This window comes from Aulonocara stuartgranti (genome assembly GCF_965226115.1).
Source record: "Aulonocara stuartgranti genome assembly, chromosome: 15".
Classification (NCBI taxonomy): Eukaryota; Metazoa; Chordata; class Actinopteri; order Cichliformes; family Cichlidae; genus Aulonocara; species Aulonocara stuartgranti.
In genome coordinates this window covers 35402318-35424548 of record NC_138951.1, presented here as the reverse complement: position 1 = coordinate 35424548, position 22231 = coordinate 35402318, and the positions used below count along the sequence as shown (strand labels likewise).

Here is a 22231-nt window from a genome sequence, read left to right as displayed (position 1 = left end):
GAGGCTGCTTTATAGGACGGAAATCCCCCTCCATCCCAAGTCAGCACCCCCAATATCTGTCCCCCTGGCTGCTTTCCTGTCTTATAATAAAGTGCTGTGATTCCAGTGTCTGGTTTGCCCTGTAGCTTTGCTGGCTTCATCAGCCTCTCACTATGAATCACTTGGGATGATGGACGGCCTGCAGCCACAGCTCCGGATGTTTAGCTTGAAAACAGCACTGCTTTAAAAAAAATCCTAAGTGGCAGCGCTGTTGGGGGCGTGTTACATTAAATACCAGTGAGGTGATGAGATATTACCCTCAGAGGCTCTTTTTTCCTTTTTTATTCACACATCCATGAATTTGAAGGTTTATAAGACAATAAAAACTTTTGCTGCATTTCTTTTCGATACAAAGACACAAGTTTTTACAACTCGACTTTGATCCTTCATCCAAACAGAAGAAGTGCACTTTATGTTATGAAGTTATTCAGCGGCTAAAGAATTGTGTTGCTGTCTCACCTGTATTAATGAAACAGGAAGTGCGTATTTAAGCTTTTGGTTAAAGTGATTAACGCCACTACTATTAAAAAACAAGGTCTGCATACCCACAGCTTCATTTACCCTAACACTGGCAGTCAGTGTGGCAATGCTGCATATTATGTTGTAGGTCCTGTATGTAATGTTGGATTTTTGATACTTTTGAGATGTTTTGAGTTTATATGGTTGCTATCTTGACAAAGTCTCTGTTGTAAAAGAGATCTTAGCTCAGTGGTTCTGCTATATTAATAAAGTGCTGACTGTGGTATTAATGCTCTGTCTTTAAAATCTGATCAGTTGTTTTTCAACTGAATCTATAATTAGATGTGTATAAGTACTATAAAGCAAGATTGGAAGTTTTCGAGCTATGTGAGCTTGAAGTCCGAGTTTTCTGTTTCATCAAAGTGTCCACCCTTACCTGGCTGAATCACCATGCAACTTATGCCGAACACATAACCTAGTTCTACTCTGCTAAGTCTCTTTTGCACTGCCGGATGTGCAGCTACTAGAAGACAGAACACACACCGAGAATAGCTGTTCGGTCAGTAAAATTAATTTCACTTTGATTTGCCGACAAACTAAAGTGATCTCCAGGTCTCCTTTATTAGGCTGTGGGACGGTAACCTTGATGTTTAAATGGATCCAGTTTAAAGTTTCAGAGCTCTAATGTGCGGCCATTGTGTTGTGACCTTTGTTTGTATATTAAATAAGAAACCTCTGCAGATCCATCTGTGGCTCAAACCCAAGAGACATGTTTTGATTTTCTGGCCTGTTGTTTTGCAGTGAAGAGTGCTTTGTGCTGCCAACACACACACACACACACACACACACACACACACACACACCCCTCATGAATGTCATGGACGTTCTTTCGGTCAGAATGTTGTCGTTATGTTGCGCGTCATGGGATAAAACAATTTGTTGCCTGTCTGGGAATGATGAGCTCAGCAGAACAGGAATCATGAGATAAGTAGGTGAAGCAGTGTAGTGGCTGGTGCTCGGTGGCTCGTCGTTACCTCGCTATTGTCAGCAATTCTGCATAATGTAACCTTTTTGGATTTCTTGTCCACCCATCAGCTCTTCCTTAATTAACTAATGTGGGAGTAGGAAGAAAAAAAAGTGAGCTCATTTATTGGTTCGGGAGTGAAATATAGCAGCCGTATGGATTAACAGACTAAATATCAGGGCTCCAGAAAACTGAAATCAAAGAGGCAGTTGCAGTAAATACATCCTTAAGTCTCTGGATGAAGGGTAAGAGTGAGAAATTGATGGGGGCGATGAGGAGAAGCTCTTCAGAATTTGTGTTAAGCTCTTAATAACTTTGTGGCGCTCTCTCAGGGGAAGCTGCCTTTCTGCAACAGGACCCTGGGGTTTGACTTACTGCTGCCACCTCAAAAATAGCTTGGCAGTAAGTCTACTTGGAGGAGTCAAGAGGTCACTGTAACACTCTTGATACTCAGTGACAGGATTATATACATACATATATATATATATATATATATATATTTTAATAAACACTGCCTTCCTAATTAATGCATTCCTGCCTGATTTACACCTCGGAGCTGATGGAGAACAGTTTATTAAATTAGAACTAAATTGCATTTGAGTGTGTGCTCATGAGTCCTGCTTGATAAAGTACATGTGGTCGTATTTTTAGCTTTATTACAAGTGGCTTTAATTTTAGCAGGCCAGTGCACTGCGGTGACATGATGCAGGCAGGAAAAAGAAAGCTGGACGCAGCAGTGTCAGGAGAAGTAAAAAATAAAACTGACATATTCTGACCGGGCCACGTACTGAGATACAACCACCGCAGCGAGACCGGGCTATAAATCAATACTTCATTCGCTGTTGTTTTCCTTCGCATTTTGTGCCACATTCAGGTCAGATTTTGGAAATGGTAATTATGAGATCTAGACTTCTAAAGTAATAATTATGACTGGGAAACACAGACTTTTCTGACATCTTTGTTTATATATACCCAACTTGGTGCTGAGATAGTTTCATCAGTGTGGTATTTTTAAGCTCCAGAAACTGTAATCGCACAACTCAACGAAATACGTTTTCTTCTATGAATAGACTGACCCCATCACCCTTATGTGAAGAATTAAATTTTTGTATTGGTCTGCCCAGATCACGGAGCTCTAAACAAACCAGGTTAGTAAACAAGAGACCGCTGTGTGCCTCGCTGAACTTGGTATTGAATTTCTGATTTTTATTAGAGGTGCAACGATACACAAAATTCACGGTTCGGTTCGGTTCGATACTTTGGTGTCACGGTTCGATATTTTTTCGATACAAAAAAAATGTTCATGCCTTTTTAATTTGTCATTTATTAAAATTATAAATATATATTTTAACTCAAAAGTACAGTTTTTAAATTTAATGTTGGTGAAACAAAAAAGTAATAAAAAAAAAATATCTCAGGGCTCGTAAAATTTCAAAATCCCTGGTAGCCCTTCGGGCAGGGACTCTTCAGTTTTTGGTAGCCCAAAATCAATTTAAGTAGCCCGAATAAAAAAGAGAGCAATTTTTTGATTGATGTTTTGTTTCCTGTTTTGTTTCCTTTATAAAATTATACATTAAAGTATAATATTGTAAAGGAAACAAAACATTAATTAAAAAATTGTTGAAAAACAAATTACAACATTGTATAAAAATTACAATCATCAACTCAAATACTTGGTTCTAATTGAAGAGAAATTTCTATGAACTTGTAGAACTGTGTAGGACATGAATCAGTCTGTGTCAGATCCTGTATTTGAAATTTCCACTGAAGTCACGGGTAAGAGGCAAGTGGAACCAAGATCGAGGCCATTTGCTTTTTGAAGTTTGCAAAGACTGCTAAATTTTGCCAGTGGTAGTTCACTCTTTGCAACATAGTACGCTGTTCTAAACAGATTTTCAGGTTTATTTTTAGTATGTTATTTGCAATTGGTGTTTGTTCTGGGAAAGCTATTGCAGACTGAGCAATAATGCATTTCTTCCATTTCTCATGGGTTCTAATGGGGGCCTTTCTTAAAATGACTGGTCCCAGTAACAAAGGCGCTTGTCGACCCAGAAATCGAGGGAAACCCAACAACACACCCGGCAGAACATTACAGGGAGTGCAGAATTATTAGGCAAGTTGTATTTTTGAGGAATAATGTTATTATTGAACAACAACCATGTTCTCAATGAACCCAAAAAACTCATTAATATCAAAGCTGAATGTTTTTGGAAGTAGTTTGTAGTTTGTTTTTAGTTTTAGCTATTTTAGGGGGATATCTGTGTGTGCAGGTGACTATTACTGTGCATAATTATTAAGCAACTCAACAAAAAACAAATATATATCCATTTCAATTATTTATTTTTACCAGTGAAACCAATATAACATCTCCACATTCACAAATACAGTGGGGCAAAAAAGTGTTTAGTCAGCCACCGATTGTGCAAGTTCCCCACCTAAAATGATGACAGAGGTCAGTAATTTGCACCAGAGGTACACTTCAACTGTGAGAGACAGAATGTGAAAAAAAAAATCCATGAATCCACATGGTAGGATTTGTAAAGAATTTATTCGTAAATTAGGGTGGAAAATAAGTATTTGGTCAATAACAAAAATACAACTCAGTACTTTGTAACATAACCTTTGTTGGCAATAACAGAGGTCAAACGTTTACTATAGGTCTTTACCAGGTTTGCACACACAGTAGCTGGTATTTTGGCCCATTCCTCCATGCAGATCTTCTCGAGAGCAGTGATGTTTTGGGGCTGTCGCCGAGCAACACGGACTTTCAACTCCCGCCACAGATTTTCTATGGGGTTGAGGTCTGGAGACTGGCTAGGCCACTCCAGGACTTTCAAATGCTTCTTACGGAGCCACTCCTTTGTTGCCCGGGCGGTGTGTTTTGGATCATTGTCATGTTGGAAGACCCAGCCGGGTTTCATCTTCAAAGTTCTCACTGATGGAAGGAGGTTTTGGCTCAAAATCTCACGATACATGGCCCCATTCATTCTGTCCTTAACACGGATCAGTCGTCCTGTCCCCTTGGCAGAAAAACAGCCCCATAGCATGATGTTTCCACCCCCATGCTTCACAGTAGGTATGGTGTTCTTGGGATGCAACTCAGTATTCTTCTTCCTCCAAACACGACGAGTTGAGTTTATAGCAAAAAGTTCTACTTTGGTTTCATCTGACCACATGACATTCTCCCAATCCTCTGCTGTATCATCCATGTGCTCTCTGGCAAAGTTCAGACGGGCCTGGACATGCACTGGCTTCAGCAGCGGAACACGTCTGGCACTGCGGGATTTGATTCCCTGCCGTTGTAGTGTGTTACTGATGGTGACCTTTGTTACTTTGGTCCCAGCTCTCTGCAGGTCATTCACCAGGTCCCCCCGTGTGGTTCTGGGATCTTTGCTCACCGTTCTCATGATCATTTTGACCCCACGGGATGAGATCTTGCGTGGAGCCCCAGATCGAGGGAGATTATCAGTGGTCTTGTATGTCTTCCATTTTCTGATGATTGCTCCCACAGTTGATTTTTTTCACACCAAGCTGCTTGCCTATTGTAGATTCACTCTTCCCAGTCTGGTGCAGGTCTACAATACTTTTCCTGGTGTCCTTCGAAAGCTCTTTGGTCTTGGCCATGGCGGAGTTTGGAGTCTGACTGTTTGAGGCTGTGGACAGGTGTCTTTTATACAGATGACGAGTTCAAACAGGTGCCATTCATACAGGTAAAGAGTGGGGGACAGAAAAGCTTCTTACAGAAGACGTTACAGGTCTGTGAGAGCCAGAGATTTTCCTTGTTTGAGGTGACCAAATACTTATTTTCCACCCTAATTTACGAATAAATTCTTTACAAATCCTACCATGTGAATTCATGGATGTTTTTTTCACATTCTGTCTCTCACAGTTGAAGTGTACCTCTGGTGCAAATTACTGACCTCTGTCATCATTTTAAGTGGGGGAACTTGCACAATCGGTGGCTGACTAAATACTTTTTTGCCCCACTTTATACATTTCTGACATTCAAAAACAAAACAAAAACAAATCAGCGACCAATATAGCCACCTTTCTTTGCAAGGACACTCAAAAGCCTGCCATCCATGGATTCTGTCAGTGTTTTGATCTGTTCACCATCAACATTGCGTGCAGCAGCAACCACAGCCTCCCAGACACTGTTCAGAGAGGTGTACTGTTTTCCCTCCTTGTAAATCTCACATTTGATGATGGACCACAGGTTCTCAATGGGGTTCAGATCAGGTGAACAAGGTGGCCATGTCATTAGTTTTTCTTCTTTTATACCCTTTCTTGCCAGCCACGCTGTGGAGTACTTGGACGCGTGTGATGGAGCATTGTCCTGCATGAAAATCATGTTTTTCTTGAAGGATGCAGACTTCTTCCTGTACCACTGCTTGAAGAAGGTGTTTTCCAGAAACTGGCAGTAGGACTGGGAGTTGAGCTTGACTCCATCCTCAACCCGAAAAGGCCCCACAAGCTCATCTTTGATGATACCAGCCCAAACCAGTACTCCACCTCCACCTTGCTGGCGTCTGAGTCGGACTGGAGCTCTCTGCCCTTTACCAATCCAGCCACGGGCCCATCCATCTGGCCCATCAAGACTCACTCTCATTTCATCAGTCCATAAAACCTTAGAAAAATCAGTCTTGAGATATTTCTTGGCCCAGTCTTGACGTTTCAGCTTGTGTGTCTTGTTCAGTGGTGGTCGTCTTTCAGCCTTTCTTACCTTGGCCATGTCTCTGAGTATTGCACACCTTGTGCTTTTGGGCACTCCAGTGATGTTGCAGCTCTGAAATATGGCCAAACTGGTGGCAAGTGGCATCTTGGCAGCTGCACGCTTGACTTTTCTCAGTTCATGGGCAGTTATTTTGCGCCTTGGTTTTTCCACACGCTTCTTGCGACCCTGTTGACTATTTTGAATGAAACGCTTGATTGTTCGATGATCACGCTTCAGAAGCTTTGCAATTTTGAGACTGCTGCATCCCTCTGCAAGATATCTCACTATTTTTGACTTTTCTGAGCCTGTCAAGTCCTTTTGACCCATTTTGCCAAAGGAAAGGACGTTGCCTAATAATTATGCACACCTGATATAGGGTGTTGATGTCATTAGACCACACCCCTTCTCATTACAGAGATGCACATCACCTAATATGCTTAATTGGTAGTAGGCTTTCGAGCCTATACAGCTTGGAGTAAGACAACATGCATGAAGAGGATGATGTGGACAAAATACTCATTTGCCTAATAATTCTGCACTCCCTGTATGTTATTTACACGGGTGCACATAAGTGGTCTGCATGTGCGCATTCGCTGTCAAAATAAAAGACGCGCACCAGATAAGAAGTTGCAACGCGCGTTTGCGTCCATATAAAAAGCACTGTTTTTGTCTGCTAGAGTGGGATTTTCACGGCACATTCTGCACCACATCTCTGTGTGTTCATCATTTGTTTGAAGCCAGCTCACCTCTTGCAACTACTTTTCCGAGAATACGCGCTTCTTTTGTGGTTCGGACTCCTTCTGACATTTCTTTGGAGGTGGAAGAACACCAAAGTAATTGCTTAAAGGAGCTTCTTCGACATCTTTAAGAGTTCTAAACAAATGTCTGTCCTCCTCCAGAAAATCTTATGTACGCAAACACGCGTTGCAACTTCTTATCTTGTGTGTGTTTTTTATTTTGACAGCGAATGCGCACCTGCGGACCACTTATGTGCAGCCCCGGTTATTTAGCTCGTCATATTGCAGCCACAGAAATTATTTTGTCCATGAAACCATAAAGCTGCACTTTCTTTTTGCCTTATAGTCTGATTTGTCATTACTTTTCCGTTTTGTGGTAAGCTTTTCTTTGGCTGTCACTTCTTCACCCTGACCTGTCTTATTTGGCTCAGCAGAACTAAAATATATATCCTGCTGCTTTTACACACACACACACACACACACACACACACACACACACACACACACACACACACACACACACACACACATATAACGGTCAGCGATTCTCTGCGATCAACCTCTCACATGTTTAAGCTTGCTGCGGGAGATTTCACCTGTCATGTTTGCATAGTAAGCTAACGATTAATAAGACGATGTCAGAGGAATTGGTGCACAAATTATCATCACTCACAGATCAGTGCTGTCGCTCTCTATACACAGTTCACGCGATTGCAAAGTGAAAGCAAAAAAACAAGCGCAAATTCAAATGCGATTTCAATATGTCACATATTGACAGTGGCTCACCGATGCCAATGACCTAATTACCCAGCTACATTTCCGAAAGAATGCAAAAGCATTGACATATTTTTTCTTCCTACAATAGCCCGACGGGCAGGGCAGGGCAGAGATAGATTTTGGTAGCCCGACTGGAAAAATCGCTAGCCCCGGGATGTCGGGCTAGCGATTTTGCAAGCCCTGTATCTGATTGAGGAATCACTCATCTTTGGAAAAGAGAGTTTATTACAGAGAAATGGCTCTTTCCAAAATAAAAGCTATACTATCTGCTTCTTCTGGGCTATATTCTCAGCAGCATATTAAACATATAAGGAGAATCATGTGCTAACAGCTGTCTAAATGACTCGGCTAAAGTTAGTAGCATGCTTGTTGTTTTTGTCTGCTTCCATTTGTCTTTGCACTAGGATGATATCTGAGTAAATGTGCAGTCATATTCGTTGTGTTCCCACTAGTGCTGTCAGCGTTAATCTCGTTGAAATGACCTTAACGCCACAACACAGCAAATCTCCGTTAACGAGCTATCCCTGATCGCCCCGTGCATGGGGCTAGACGGCCAACACATTAACGAGCTAATTGCGCTAACACACTAGTTCCCACCCATGTAATTGAGCATTGCGTGGCACATCCAACATACTGTTTTACTTTAGTCCATGACTCGCTTACCTTCAGGGTCATACGTCACATGAAAACCAAAATAATTCCAAACGCCAGATCTGAATGAGGGTGGGGGAGGTTCAATTTGCTATGTTGCAAGGAGAGCTTAACTTCTGTCTCGCTAGCTTGCCCTGCGCTCTTCCTTCTGACGATGCTGTCTGTGTTGAGCGCTCAGTGGATCTGTGCTCGACAGTGTAGCCTAGGCGGAGTAGTCGAGCGCAGATTCACTGAGCGCTCAACACAGACAGCATCGTCAGAAGGAAAGTTGATAAAATAAATGACAAATTTTGTATTGTTCGATACATATGCGTACCGAACCAAAAGCACTGTATCGAATGGTTCAATATCGATACAAGTATCGTTGCACCCCTAATTTTTATGTAGGCCTATTTAAGTAGTTTCCTCTTGCATCCATTTTTTAAGTAGTATTGATTGAGTTAAAGGGAAATTCGGTCATCATCAGAGTCTCTCTGCAGGTTTTTGGGAGTATTGCTGCTTAACGTTTTTGATAGAAAAGATCTAGAACAATGCCCATAAAGAGCAAAAACAAAAAAAAAAAGATTGGCTGCTTGTGAGGGACTGGGAGTGCTCCAGCAGTAGAGCTACAGTGTGTCCGGAAAGTATTCAAAGCGCTTCACTTGTTCCATTTTTAGTCCTGTTACAGCCTTATTCCAAAATGGATTAAATTTATTTTCCCATTAAAATTCTACACACAACACCCCTTGCTGTCTCAAGTCTTCCTGAGTATGATGCTACAAGCTAGGCACGCCTGCTTTTGGGCAGTTTCTCCCTTTCTTCAGTGCAGAATCTCTGAAGCACCATCAGGTTGGATGGAGAGCATTGGTGCACAGCCATTCCCAGATCTCTCCATAGATGTTCAGTATGGTTTAAGTCTGGGCTCCTCACAGAGTGGTCCCAGAGCCATTTTCCCAGTTCCTGCTGGTAAAAAAAACATCCCCATAGCATGATGCTGCCACCACCGTGCCTTCAACATGTTTTATAGGCCAGGTGATGAGCAGTGTCTGTTTACCTCTAGGCGTGATGCTTGGCGTTCAGGCCAAAGAGTTCAATCTTTGTTTCATCAGACCATAGAACTGCTAATGTAGTACTAAGGGGCCCAAAGTGTGCCAAAAAAATATATTCCTTACACCGTTACACCAGCACCACCTGCCTGAGGCACTGAACAATACAAGGAGGGATTGAGCCTCAATTTTAATTTGTTTACACCAAATTCTGATCCTGACTGTCACAGCAATTCTCAGCAGACCAGGCAACATTTTTCCAATGTCCTGTTGTCCAATTTTGGAGAATTGAAGTCTCTGTTTCCTGACCGTACTGGCAGGAGTGGCACCCAGTGTTGTCTTCTGCTGTTGTAGCTCATCTGGTTGTAACAAGTAGTTATTTGAGTCACTGTTGCCTCTTACCTCTGGCATCAACAAAACTTTTTCACCTGATCTCTTTTTCAGACTGTTCTCAATAAACCATAGAGATGTTGTGTGTGAAAATCCCAGAAAAGCAGAAGTTTTAGAAAAATACTTCGACCAGCTTACCTGGCACTAGCAACCATGCCATGTTCAAAGTCACTTAAATCACTTTTCCTCGACATTCTGATCCTCAGTTTAAACTTCAGCCGGTCATCTTAAACATGTCTATATGCCTAGATGCATTGATTTGCTGTCATGTGATTGACTGGTTAGCATTAACAAGCAGTTTAACATCTAATGAAGTGTTCAGTGAGTGCATATCAAAGATGTACTTGGAAATATTTGGTAGTCTTACCCTTACTCATATTTTCTCCTTGGTAGGTGGTACGTTATTAGAGGAAAAATGGAAGTGAGTGAAGAGTTTCTGTTTTTATTTGTTTCCATCAAGTGCAGTCGTAAGAAACATTTCAAAGGTTTCTGAAAGTTTAAAAGCTGAAGCATTTTTTCCTCTGGAGCAATTAGCTTTAAGTGCGAGACCTGCATGGAATTCCCATAACAATTAGCATGCATCCAGGCTTTTAAAATGGAAATGAACACTTTATGCTAAAGGAAATGGTAGGTCTTTAAAGAACATTGGATTTCTGCATTCAGATCTAGATTTTAAAAGGTAAAAACGCATATCGTAATAGTAATGGTGTTATTGAGGAAGTCTGAAGCGTCTTTCTGTGACTCTCAGATATTTACAGGAATCAAGAGCAGCTCTGTTTCTCATAATTGTATTTGCCTCAATAGTCTCGGGATCATGAGTCATTTACTTAAAACAATTTCGGAAGCTCATGCCCAGTTTTTGAGCTAATTGTACTGAGATTGAGTTTGCATTATATTGTTATCTCGAGATGTCAGACAGTTTTAAAATCATGGCTTTGCAGAAATTTAACTTGATCAGCTTAACTTAATCATGTTGAAACTTGTCGACAGTCCATGTCTGCATATTTTCATTATCTTCATTCCTTGTTAAATGAAATCAAACATTTGTGATCTTTCCTTTTGATACTGTATAATGCTGCCTAGCTATTAGGTACGCACAGGCTCATGAATGATATGATGTAACCACTAAAACTCAATTATCTTGAAAAAATGATGAAGTTCTGATCACAAGGGAAGGCGGTTTGATAATTCAGGACATCTTGTAATAATCATTTGTACATAATGAAGACAAGATAATTGAGCTAGGTATGGATCAGAAGAAAATCTCAAGATAACAGATTGTGTCTGTAGTGAGGGTAAATGCCCGGAGTATCAGACAATGTAATGTATGTCCTCTCTTATTTAGAAAAATGGATATAAAGATAAAATGAATGTTGCTTTCTGACCTTCCAGCTTATATGTGGCTCTGATAGGCCTCTGATCCTCAGGCCTGTCGGTTTCCATAAAAGAAATCTTAAAAAAAGGTCAAGTATGAGGTAAATCTATGTACTATAAAAAACCTCAGCTAATATGTATATATAGATATAGTCCTTATAATCCATCCACTTGTTCACAATTAAGGTAATGTTTGCCTGCAAAGATCTGATTCTGCCATCTGAACAAATGTGAAAGTCGTGTCATAGAAATGCCAGTGAGGTCTACCACTGTGGTCCAATCAGACGCTCCTCCCTCTGCTATCTCTGCAGTCTGAGAAACACTCAATGAAAAACAGGCTAAAAATACCAACATCAGCTCAAGTACTAGCAGGGCAGCACTGGGAAAGTCATCAGACTCTGTCCACTAACACCAGGGTGGGAAAACTCCAAATTTACTGAAGACTGGCTGCAAATTTGTAAAGTCTTTACTCAGCCACGCACTGGCCATCATTCAGGGGTTTTTTCACTTAACTGGTTGGTAGAGTGAGAATGGATTTAATGCTTGTGGACTGAACATCTAAAATATCAGATCTCTCAAAGAACCAAACCACAACTGCTTTTGGAAATTTAGACACAACTTTCAATTTTTTGACCGAACAATAAACGCCCTGTTCGACAGGAAAAAATATGTTGGCACTTTCTCTGACGCCATCTCCCCAATTCTGCCTGACAAGCGTCTCTAAGTGTGAAGTGGGAGCGAGGTCACCTCTGTTCAGTGGTCCATAGTGGAACAAAAGTTGTGTTTGGTATTAAGGTGACTGTGAAAATGTACCCCTGTCCTGTGAAGCCACTAAATCATATAAAAAGATTTAACAAGGCTCCAGCACTCAATGTTCCCTTCCTCATGCTGTTACAAGAGATATAACTGGACTTTATGGTCTATTTAATCCCTTAATACATTTCATTACTGAGACAAACTCACTCTTGCTGCCAAGTATTGTATGTCCCATCGTTAAAATAAAAAAGACTTATAAAATGACGTCTAATAATACCAGTGCCACTTTGTTCTTTAAAATAATTTACAGGTTATAACTGATCGATGTATTCAACTATTTACAGATTAGTCTTCTTTATTTTGATCTTTTTAATGCTTGTTCGCTTCCTGGAATCTGATCTGGCCATATCCAGCAGCAAGATTTATCCCAAAACCCTAAAAATTACACTAGTGTGGGCACCCTAAGCTATCATCCACCTCTACAGTCTGACCATCCATAACTTCACCTTCCTGACAAACCCAACATCCCTGCACTAAGGTGGATAAAACCATCTTTTACTCTTCTGATCTGGCTTTTGTCCCAGGTATTGTAGCATTTTTCTCCCCCAGAAAATCTCTTTGTGGAGTTTACATGTTCTCCCTGTGCTTGCATGGGTTCTCTGCAGGTACTCTGGCTTCCTCCCAAGGTTAAACACAGTGTCATGCTTGGGGTTAGGTTAATTACTGATTCTAAACTGGCCACAGGTATGATTGAGAGCATGAGTAGTTGCTTTGTTAACTGTGTGATAGAACTGATGACCTGTCTAGGGCATGTACCCCACTGGATAAGCTCCAGTGCCCCCTCCCCCTGTGAACCTGAAGTTGAGAAGCAGAAGAATATTGTTAGATGGAGAAAATCTGTTTTCTGGTGAGGTGTGGAAATCTGAAACCCTTTCTTGCTAGTGCATTGTGGAAACTACTCTTTAGCATTTTTTTTTTTTTTTACAATGACGAGGCAAACGGCAAATATGGAGTAAACAAGGAGGACAATATAAGCAAACCATATCTTGCTGGACTCAGCAGGATTGTGGTAATATGGCACTCAGTGAGTCATCCCCAGACTGCACTTTGTAGAAATTCTTTCATATAGATGACAAAACAAAATGTTGTTTTCTTGAACAAAACTGTGACAAGAAAAGAAGACACGTGGTGGAAACATTCTGCCAACTTTAAACTTGCTGGAAACACTTAAAGACTTAATCCCAAGTTTTATGTTGCTTGGTGACAAATGGGTCTCCAGATGTGAATGCAACTCACATCTGGATGGGAAAAACTGGCCAAAGATGCAGATCAACAATTCTAGCTGTGCACAGAAACAGCCAAGCAATCAAGAACAAGAGCATTTTCCAATATTTTCAACATATCGTATTTTAGCTTCACTGTCTGCAAATATCTCACAAAGCTATGTTTGAAAATGTAGCTTAATTGGACAGTTTCTGAAGCATACGCTGGAAATAAACACACAATCCTCACATTCAATCACACACGTTTATTGAGATTTCTCACGTGATGTCACTCACACATTGCTTAGGAGTTGTCCATCATATTGGATGTGATACAACCAGTTGTTGCACGAGAAATGCGTATTCTCCGAGCGGTTGGAAGGGGTTCCTGGAGGCTGCTGGCCCCTGCTGGAAGAAGGTACCGCACCTAAAACCTCACCTGATTTAAATGGTTATGTCTAGATTTTCATGGTTGCCGGAAGTTTTTCATGTGTGTCTGCAAATGCTCGCTAGCTATTAGCTGAGCAGTGGCAAAACTTGAAAAAGTGATATGGAGAAGGTTCGCCTTCAAAGTAAAGTTCTTCCTTTTGGCTGTAGCACTAAGACATAACTTTTACTTTGGAGGCAAATCTCCATTTTAGGTTTGTGTTGCACTTTTCACAGTTTCACTATAGCTCAGGGAACAGCTGGTCACTGTTTGTAGACAAGTCTGTCACTTTCATTCAACCTATGATCGCAGCAATAAGCTAACGATCAAAGCAATCACAAGGAGGATTGAGCCAAAGGATTGGAATGCACATTTTTCTCTAATGACAGATGATTGCCATCTGGGCACTCACTGGTCTGTATGTCTGTGTGACTGGATCTTCAGCAGTCATTTTCTTAGTGACTGCCATCAACCTCCACCAGCCTAGTTTTGCCTTCACAGCCAATGGTTGCCAGATGGTTGTGAACCATTTTCTAGACCTGTGTGTCTGGAGTCTTATTCACTTCAACCTACACTGTCGGCATCATTGTTACACATCCAAGTTAAAATCATGTGGTTAATGGTCATGTGTCTGCAAAACCTCAATCCGTGCAACCTGGCTACACAACCAACGAGTGATGTGATGCTGGTGACATTTCCGTCTTTAGCCTGTGGTAAAAACATTGTAGGGATTGGGATTGATTGATGATTTCTAGTAAATGTTGCAGCATTTTTATCAGAATCTTCATCACTTATGAATATGCCTTTTTGGTGGCTCTTTTAAAAAATTGCATTGTTACTAAACCACAATAATTCAAAGGGCGGACACAGTTTGATGTCTTCAAGTGAAAAATTCATAGAACATAAACAGATTTCAATGATCTATCTTTGTCAGTCTAGAGGTTTTAATACTTTTGGATGCAAAAATGGTGGTTTGGTGGTTTTCTCATGTTGTCATAAGTGGTTTATAGCCAATTTATAGAGTTTTAATAATCAGGTCTTGTACCAAAAGGATGGCATAAATTCAGTAAGTAAAAAACAGACTTTCCTTGCCTAAAATCACCTGGCAGATTGCCTCAGGGTCAGCCGCAGGCCATCAATATGTTCGGTGCAGTCATGATCCCTGCACGATGTCCAATTGCATCTTAGTGTGACTACAGCCATAAAGAAGGAGCTAACTGAATCACTGCATTACGGAAAACTGAATTAGAGCCCACAAACATGTATTTTCCAGAGGAGCAGCCCAAAGCAGATGAAGGTGTGTGTAGAGAGACATCTCATAGGCGGTGCATCCTCTGCCTTGTCATTATACCGACCAGCTCCATCAACGATATGCAGAACTATCATAATTTCATCCGGTGAAGGAAATGATAACAGTATGGAGTGTGTTTTAGTAGATTTTGGGCATGAAGCAACAAACACTTGACATCTGGTCTTGTTCTGTAGTTACGACAATCAAACATCTGGAGGCTCCAGTAGCTACTGTTGTGAAGGAGACAAATGGGTCACAGTCTCCTCTTAAACTCAAATCTGTGGACCAGATATCTGGGTCAACTGCAAAAAGGCTTTTAGAGATGTCAAGAGCTGCTTTACTTTCACTGTTCACTTGGCTAGAATAGCAAAGAGCTGAATGGATTACAAAAAAGGGAAATGAGAGAGCGACAGACCTGCAGTTTACATGGAAATAATATGGCTGATTATTGACCCAGATACAAGATTCTACAAGGATTCGGTCTGTTATGATGGGAAGAGTTTGTGTCACCACAGAGGGAGAACAAGGCGTGTTCGGTCTGAAAGGCAACGTGACGTCAGAGCTGGAAACTGACTTATTGAGGGGAAACTTGACTTATGAACGCTGCTTTGTTTTAAAGAGGGACTGACTGGATGCTGCTGCTGCTGCTGGGATACAAAATGGGTGCGGTGCAGGAAGTGTATCTAGTTGTGCCAATACCATCATTGTTTCAGAAATAAACATGCAACATTTATTAATAAGAGATGGGGTCTTAAATCTTTGGAAGAGGAAATCAGCAGGATGACCAACATAAAACAACGATAGCAATCTGTGGTAGGTCCGTCCAAATGGCCCAGACTCTCTCACAGATTGGTTTAGTTGTAGCCGACATGACGGAAGGAGAGCCTTTGGTCAACAGGATGCATCTAAAAGAAGTGAAAGTCTTAACAGGGTTTCTGTAGGTGCCCTACTGGAGCTGACCCTTCCATCACTCTTGCAGGTCTCATGAAGTGCTGGGAACCACTGTGTAGTTGTTTCGCAGTCAGAAACACCCCCTAAGCTAATAAAGTAATCTATTTGCTTTTTCACTTCAATTATATTGGAATTTCAAAGAAATCCAAAATCAAGAAACCCTTGTGCAACTTTTGCCAAGAGAGAAAAATCAGTACTCGTGCCCTTTGTTACTGAAGAAAAAGTCCCTATTAATATGCACTCTGCCTTTACAAACATTTCGGAAAGAATGGATCATCCCAAAGGGCTGCAGGCACGATGACAGAGTAGTCATTCCTCTTACTTATCTGAACTCTGCTTAAAATCCACCATTTGCGGCATATACATAGTTGGTGTATTGTACCAACAGAAATGTACATCACTTGGACCTGAGCACGTCCTAGTGGACTTGCGGATGCGAAAAGTATCATAATTTTTTTTCAGGATGCTGCAGTAAGCCAGTTGGTGAAATTTCTTCCATCCTACATATTCAGTGATCGACAGTAAGTAGTACTACTGCAAAGTGGATGTGTTCAGGAATTCTCAGCAACTACATAAAGTTACAGAGTGGGGTGTGTAACAGTTTCCAACACTCTGCAGACTCGGGAACTGCAGCGCTCCAAACCACCTCTGCTATTAACATCAGCACAGAAACTGGAAGCACACAGCGATGCAGCTCCTGCAGGTGGCCCAGTCCTTTGGTGAATATAAGTTATACGGACACAGATTCCCTGTGTTCAATCTCAGCTTCTGAGGTAACTGGGTTTGGCCGAAGGAGATGAGAAGTTGAGGGCGTGTAATAAGAACCTGTACAAAGTCATTATCAAGTCATCTTGTAGAAACTTCATGAAGTAATAGTCCTGACGGGTTTGAGAGTCGGTAAACAGTCGGTATTTTGACCTTGCATTTGGAGTGACAACGTCCAACAAACCATAATGTTAACGCTTTTAAGGAAACCTAAGGAAGCAGGACACGGTGAGGTATTTAAGAGATCACAGATGGATGAGATCTGACAGAAGTGGAGTCAGTGGGAAGAAGAAGTCATTATTTGATGCCACCATCTGTGGACAGTGTCCGCCCTCTCTCCTTTATTCAGCAGGATCTCTTCAGCTTCAGATCCACCTTTGGAGCGGCTTCGGCTCTCCATGTTCAAAACTCAAGTGCCGCAGTTCCCCCACGACTTTGCTAAATTCACTTTGTGGCTTTTTGAACCTGGAAATGGGGGAGGAAAAAAAAAAAGGCAAGGAGCACGAAAGGGAGTGGAGGGTGAGGGGGTGGGATGGTTTGAAGAAAACAACCAGGCCTCAGAAAACTTTTGGAAAACAGCGTCACAACCAAAGAGGCATAATGCCTCATTGTGGAGGCTGAATGTGCATGATTGTGTGTGTTTGCTGGAGAATCTGGAAGGCAGAGGGAGGGGGAGGCGGGACACATGTGATGTTTGAATTCAACCTGATTGTGAATTTTCAAAAAAATAAAACTTTTTTTTTGTACACAACAAGATGCGATTGAGGTGAATTTTGTTATTTAGGACACAGGAAATGGCATCTGGCGGCAAAAACCCTGCACAGAGGTGACTGTGTGTCACCGTGAGTGAGAGCGCGCACAAACACTTAAATGCTCGTGTTCTTGCCAAATGTGATAACATGTTACCTAACCTCAGTGTGATGCATCATGTGATGGCGGATTCAGTGCTGGTGTTGGCGGCAGGATACCTCTTTGTGTGTATGTGTTTGTTCAGCTCTCAGCTTTTGCTTGTCGTATGCTTCATGCTTTCCTGCTGCCTTCAGGAAGCAGCTTTCAGGACGGCCTGATGGGTTTCCTGGCAGGACCCTCTACCCCCCTCCCAGTTCCTACTGGGAGACAATAGGAGGTCTCACAGGGCATGGAGGTGTGTGGTGGTGGGAATTTATTGGGGGAGTAGTGGGCTTCCCTTCAGGAAACTTTAGACCTATCCAAGCAGCAGAGAGGCCTCTTGTGTGTGGATGTGTTGAGCTTCATTTTAGTTTCTGTTCAGCCTAAATGTCCTCATGAGGATGAGGACTCCTGTGAAAGAGATTAAGCTCAGGATTAGCAACTGGCTTTAAGTTTCAGATTATCAGATTGGAAGTAAAGATTCTGAAAACGGACCTGTAAACTCTCTAAATGCAGAGTTGATTCTTAAATGGTAATTACAGAAACTCTCACCTCTATTTCAGAAGCTCAAGTTTTTATTAATGTCCATTGAGCTTTGTTTAAAGACATAGTGTGTAAAATCTCATCGCTAGATGTCAGTAGATTGGAAGTCGTAGTCAACTGAGCTCTGTTTTCTTACTTGTTCCAATTCAAGTGCATAATTTTTAGAATAATCTATTTTTGCTGCTGTTAGCCACTGTTAGCTGCTGTTAGTGATTGTTTTGTTTTTGTTTTTTTGAAATGGCTCTAACATTGTTAGATGCTTAGTAAATAAATTACATGATGTGAGAATGTAATCAAAATGTTTTTCAGAGAGAAAGTGTGATTATAGGATATTCAAACATGACATTAGCAGGTTTTAAGCTAATGTTAGCTTAAAACCAGCTATTGTTGTTTAACTGGCTTGTTGTCAGCTGTCCAGTGATGTCTAATCTGATAACAATTTGTCAAGTAATTTCTGCACGTTTCTTACGTTTTAAAGCCCTGACTTCAGTTCATGAGATAAGGCTTAAAGTGAGGAGAAAAAGGATGAGGTGTTGATGAGGGTGGAGGAGGAGGGAAAAATAATGAACCCCTGGAAGATGGCTGCCCCTCCTCGAGCCTGGTCTGCTGGAGGTTTCTACCTGTTAAAAGGGATATTTTGCTTCCCACTGTTGCCAAGTGTTGGCTCTTAGGCACTTGTCTGTTTGTTGGGGTTTTCTCTTTCTTATTGTAGAGCCTGTACCTTACAATATAAAGCAGCGTGAGGTGACTGTTGTTGTTATTTGGTGCTAAAAATAGACTAATGAAGATTGCTGACAAAATCAGGCAGGATGATTCAATTATTATATTCATGGATGTACAGAAAGTGTATTAGTTACCTTCAAACAAGAAGGTAAATAAATTCTAAGCAGCTCTTTTACTCTAGACTATTCTAGCTGTGTGTCTGGAAATGCAAGTTCTTTTGAATCTACAAATGCCTGTAATGCAGTGTAAAAATGCACAGATTAATGGATCAAAACTTGATCCAAACATCATGAAAGTTAAATTATATAATGATAAGTGTATGGTATTCATTCTGGGGTGGATGAGTGTGTGTCTGGTTTTTATCTTTGCTTCTATTAGTCTGTACGTGTTCACATTTCTGAATGAGTTTATTTTTTCTCTTGTGCAAAGCAGTCAGACTGTACAAGCTACTGTCAGGGAGAGGATGTTGGCTTTCGTCCCTCTCCCCCTCATCATCAGTCTAGTCGTGTCTCCTCGTCTCTCTCCCTTTTTCTCTCACAGGCCTCCCTTCTCGGGAAAAGGGTGGCGTTGGGGATGAGGTCATTCTTTCAAAACATGGCTCCGATTCTCCAACCAACATGTTTCCTCCTTCATGATCTGGACTGACCAGTGTTCCAGTCCTCGTTAATAACACATCTATGAGTGTGTGCTGGGATTACAGGATACCTCTCCTCTCATGTTCCATGTTTTTTGACGGGGAAAAAATGCAGCAATATTATTCTGTATTTTCCATTTTTGTTGTAGCTTAAAGGTAACTAACATGCTGGGTTGTGTATCCAGTGCAAAGAAGCTCTGACTGATGCAATGAAGCAATTTTGGGAAAGTATAAGATTTTATTCATTACTTTGCTAAGTGGTTACAACTTGAGTGCTAGTTTTTTCATTCAGTTAAATTCAATTACATTTGATTTATATAGCTCCAAATATGTGTTTTATATTGTAGTCGAAAAGATTTGTAACACAGAGGAAACCCCTAAAATCAAACAACTCCCTATGAGCAAGTAGTTGACAACAGTGGGAAGGAAAACCTCCTTTTTAGCAGGAGGAAACAATCAAACCAAACTCGGGGAGGGGCAACCATCTGTCATGACTGTTTGGGGGTATATGCTTATGCTTGCAACTTTGTGCATAAATTTTTGCAGGTGATAGATTTCAGGTGTGTTTAGTGGTATGACTGCATGATGGATGTTTAGTTTTACTTTTGAATGTCTTAGAATCAAGCTGTTGTTGTTCTAACATATAGACATATTTTGTACCACATTCTATGATGTACAGTGGATATTCTGATGATTTGAAGTCTTTCATCGTTTACGCTGGCTGGCTCTGAGAGTGTCCCAAACTCGCTGCAGTAGTGTTCTGGATAATGGCCGTCCCCACTCAGAAAATACAGGTGGTGATGTAGAGGTTTTGTCTGAGTGGTCCAAGAGAGTGGACCATCTCCATCTCTTGGAGCCTGTACTCCTATATCAATCAAGTGGCATGATGCTGGTGTTTTCCACTCAGTCATGTCAGCTTACAAAAATCAAGAAATGCACAACAAGCTGTAATGATACCAAAGTGTAGCTTGTGCCAGCAGACAACAGCAGCTGAACAGGTCTTTATGTTTCAAATATATTCAGTAAAAGTAACATAATACATATATTGTAGCACCAGCTGGTGGCTACTTGGACACATTACATGACTGTGTTCTGTAGCTGTTGCACAAAGCTGGCCAAAAAACCCTGTAGTTTACTAGTGCTGATCTGGATTCAAACCAGGAGACAAAACACAATCCTGAAATCAAAAGCTCATGAACTGCACTGCTAGTGTACCCACCGATGCTGCCATTACCTGAGCCAGCCTCTTCCAAATTACAGCACACAATGTTCGTACTTATCAAAAGTATTAGACTCTTTGGTTAAAGATACACGAGTCAAAATTTGTCAAAAGCACCCACAAATACAGGCAGTTGGAGCATTTAATTAATTTCCGCTTACAGGTGTTTATTTTTTAAGCGTTTAGTTTCTGTGCACCAGAATAGAGCTCCAGTAGCTATGACTGCAGTTCAGCACCAAATTTTAAGAATTTGTTAAAAACACAGTTTGTTGACATGGGAAGTACTGGAGCTGCTCAGCCACAGAAGCCCATTCCACTGAAGCTCCCAGTGTGCAGTTTCTGTGCTGATGTTAATACCAGAGGAGGTTTGGAGCACTGCAGTTATTGAGTTTTCAGAGTGTTGGTGACAAAGTATGTGCCTCAGCTCTTGGCGATGTGCTGTTACTTGATGTAGTCTGACATTTTGCGGCTGAGTTGCTGTAAATCCTAAACAATTCCATTTTGTAGTAATACTGGTTCTGTGGGAGGTTTCTTCCTGTTAAAAGGGAGTTTTTCCTTCCCACTGTCGCCAAAGTGCTTGCTCATACAATTGTTGGGTTTTTCTCTGTATGTATTATTGTAGGGTCTACCTTACAATATAAAGCACCTTGAGGCGATATTTGTTGTGATTTGGCGCTGTATAAATAAAATTGAATTGAATAGATTAGATTAATAATCCCCTGTGAAAATGGATTTAATTATTTTGGAGTAATTAACAGCTAATTTGATCACTTGTTTAAGTAATGCCTTATTTAAACAGGAAGGTCCTCTCTAGGTTGACCTGCATTGTTAAAACAAAACCATGTCATAAACAAAATACTGCTGAATTTCCTGCACTGAAACACATTCTTGTCTGCCGTGCTCGTGACCAGCTGGCCACGTTCTCAGACTCCGGTTTCAGAGCAGTGGGCACCAATTTCATTGGCAGATGTGAAATTCGAAGAAGACAAAAGAACAAAAGCAATGCACTAAACTGCACAGTTAAAACAACAACAACAAAAACACCCTAAAAGTTATCAGTGGTGTGAAAACAATCACTTTTGAGCTGTTTAAAACGGTGTCACAGCTGTATATCTTTGTGTATACGGTGTGTTTTGTGCCAGCCTCAGAGAGTGTGAAAGAGAGTGTGAAAGACTTGACAGCAGGGCTCTCAGCTGGTTAGGGCTCGGGGTGTAGAGGGAAGGAATGCAGCTTCTTTCTGCAGTCTGTAATTTGCTGTCATCAAATCAGAGAGAAAAACAGCAACACATGAGAGGAGCCGAGGGAAGTGTGTGTGTGTGTGTGTGTGTAAGTGTGTGTGTGTGTGTGTGTGTGTGTGTGTCTTGTGGATAGCTGGGGGTGAGAAGAAGGGAAAAGTCATGTGAGAAGGGTTAAGATGAGGAAGACAAGAGCTGGGAAACGAAGAGGAGCAGGGAGGAAATGAAGGGAGCCGTGGAGGAAGAAGTGAGAAAGAGGAGACTTGCCCGTTGACTCTTGTTTTAACAATCTAATGAACTTGCAGCGCAATGGGTGACTCTCTTTAATGAGTAATGCCTCAGCATGT

General features: G+C 41.3%; 1 protein-coding gene across 2 annotated transcripts in view; it reads left to right on the top strand.

Moving 5' to 3' along the window:
- Positions 1–22231, top strand: part of kank3 (KN motif and ankyrin repeat domains 3) — a 46347-nt gene that overhangs the window by 790 nt on the left and 23326 nt on the right. The window lies entirely within an intron of this gene.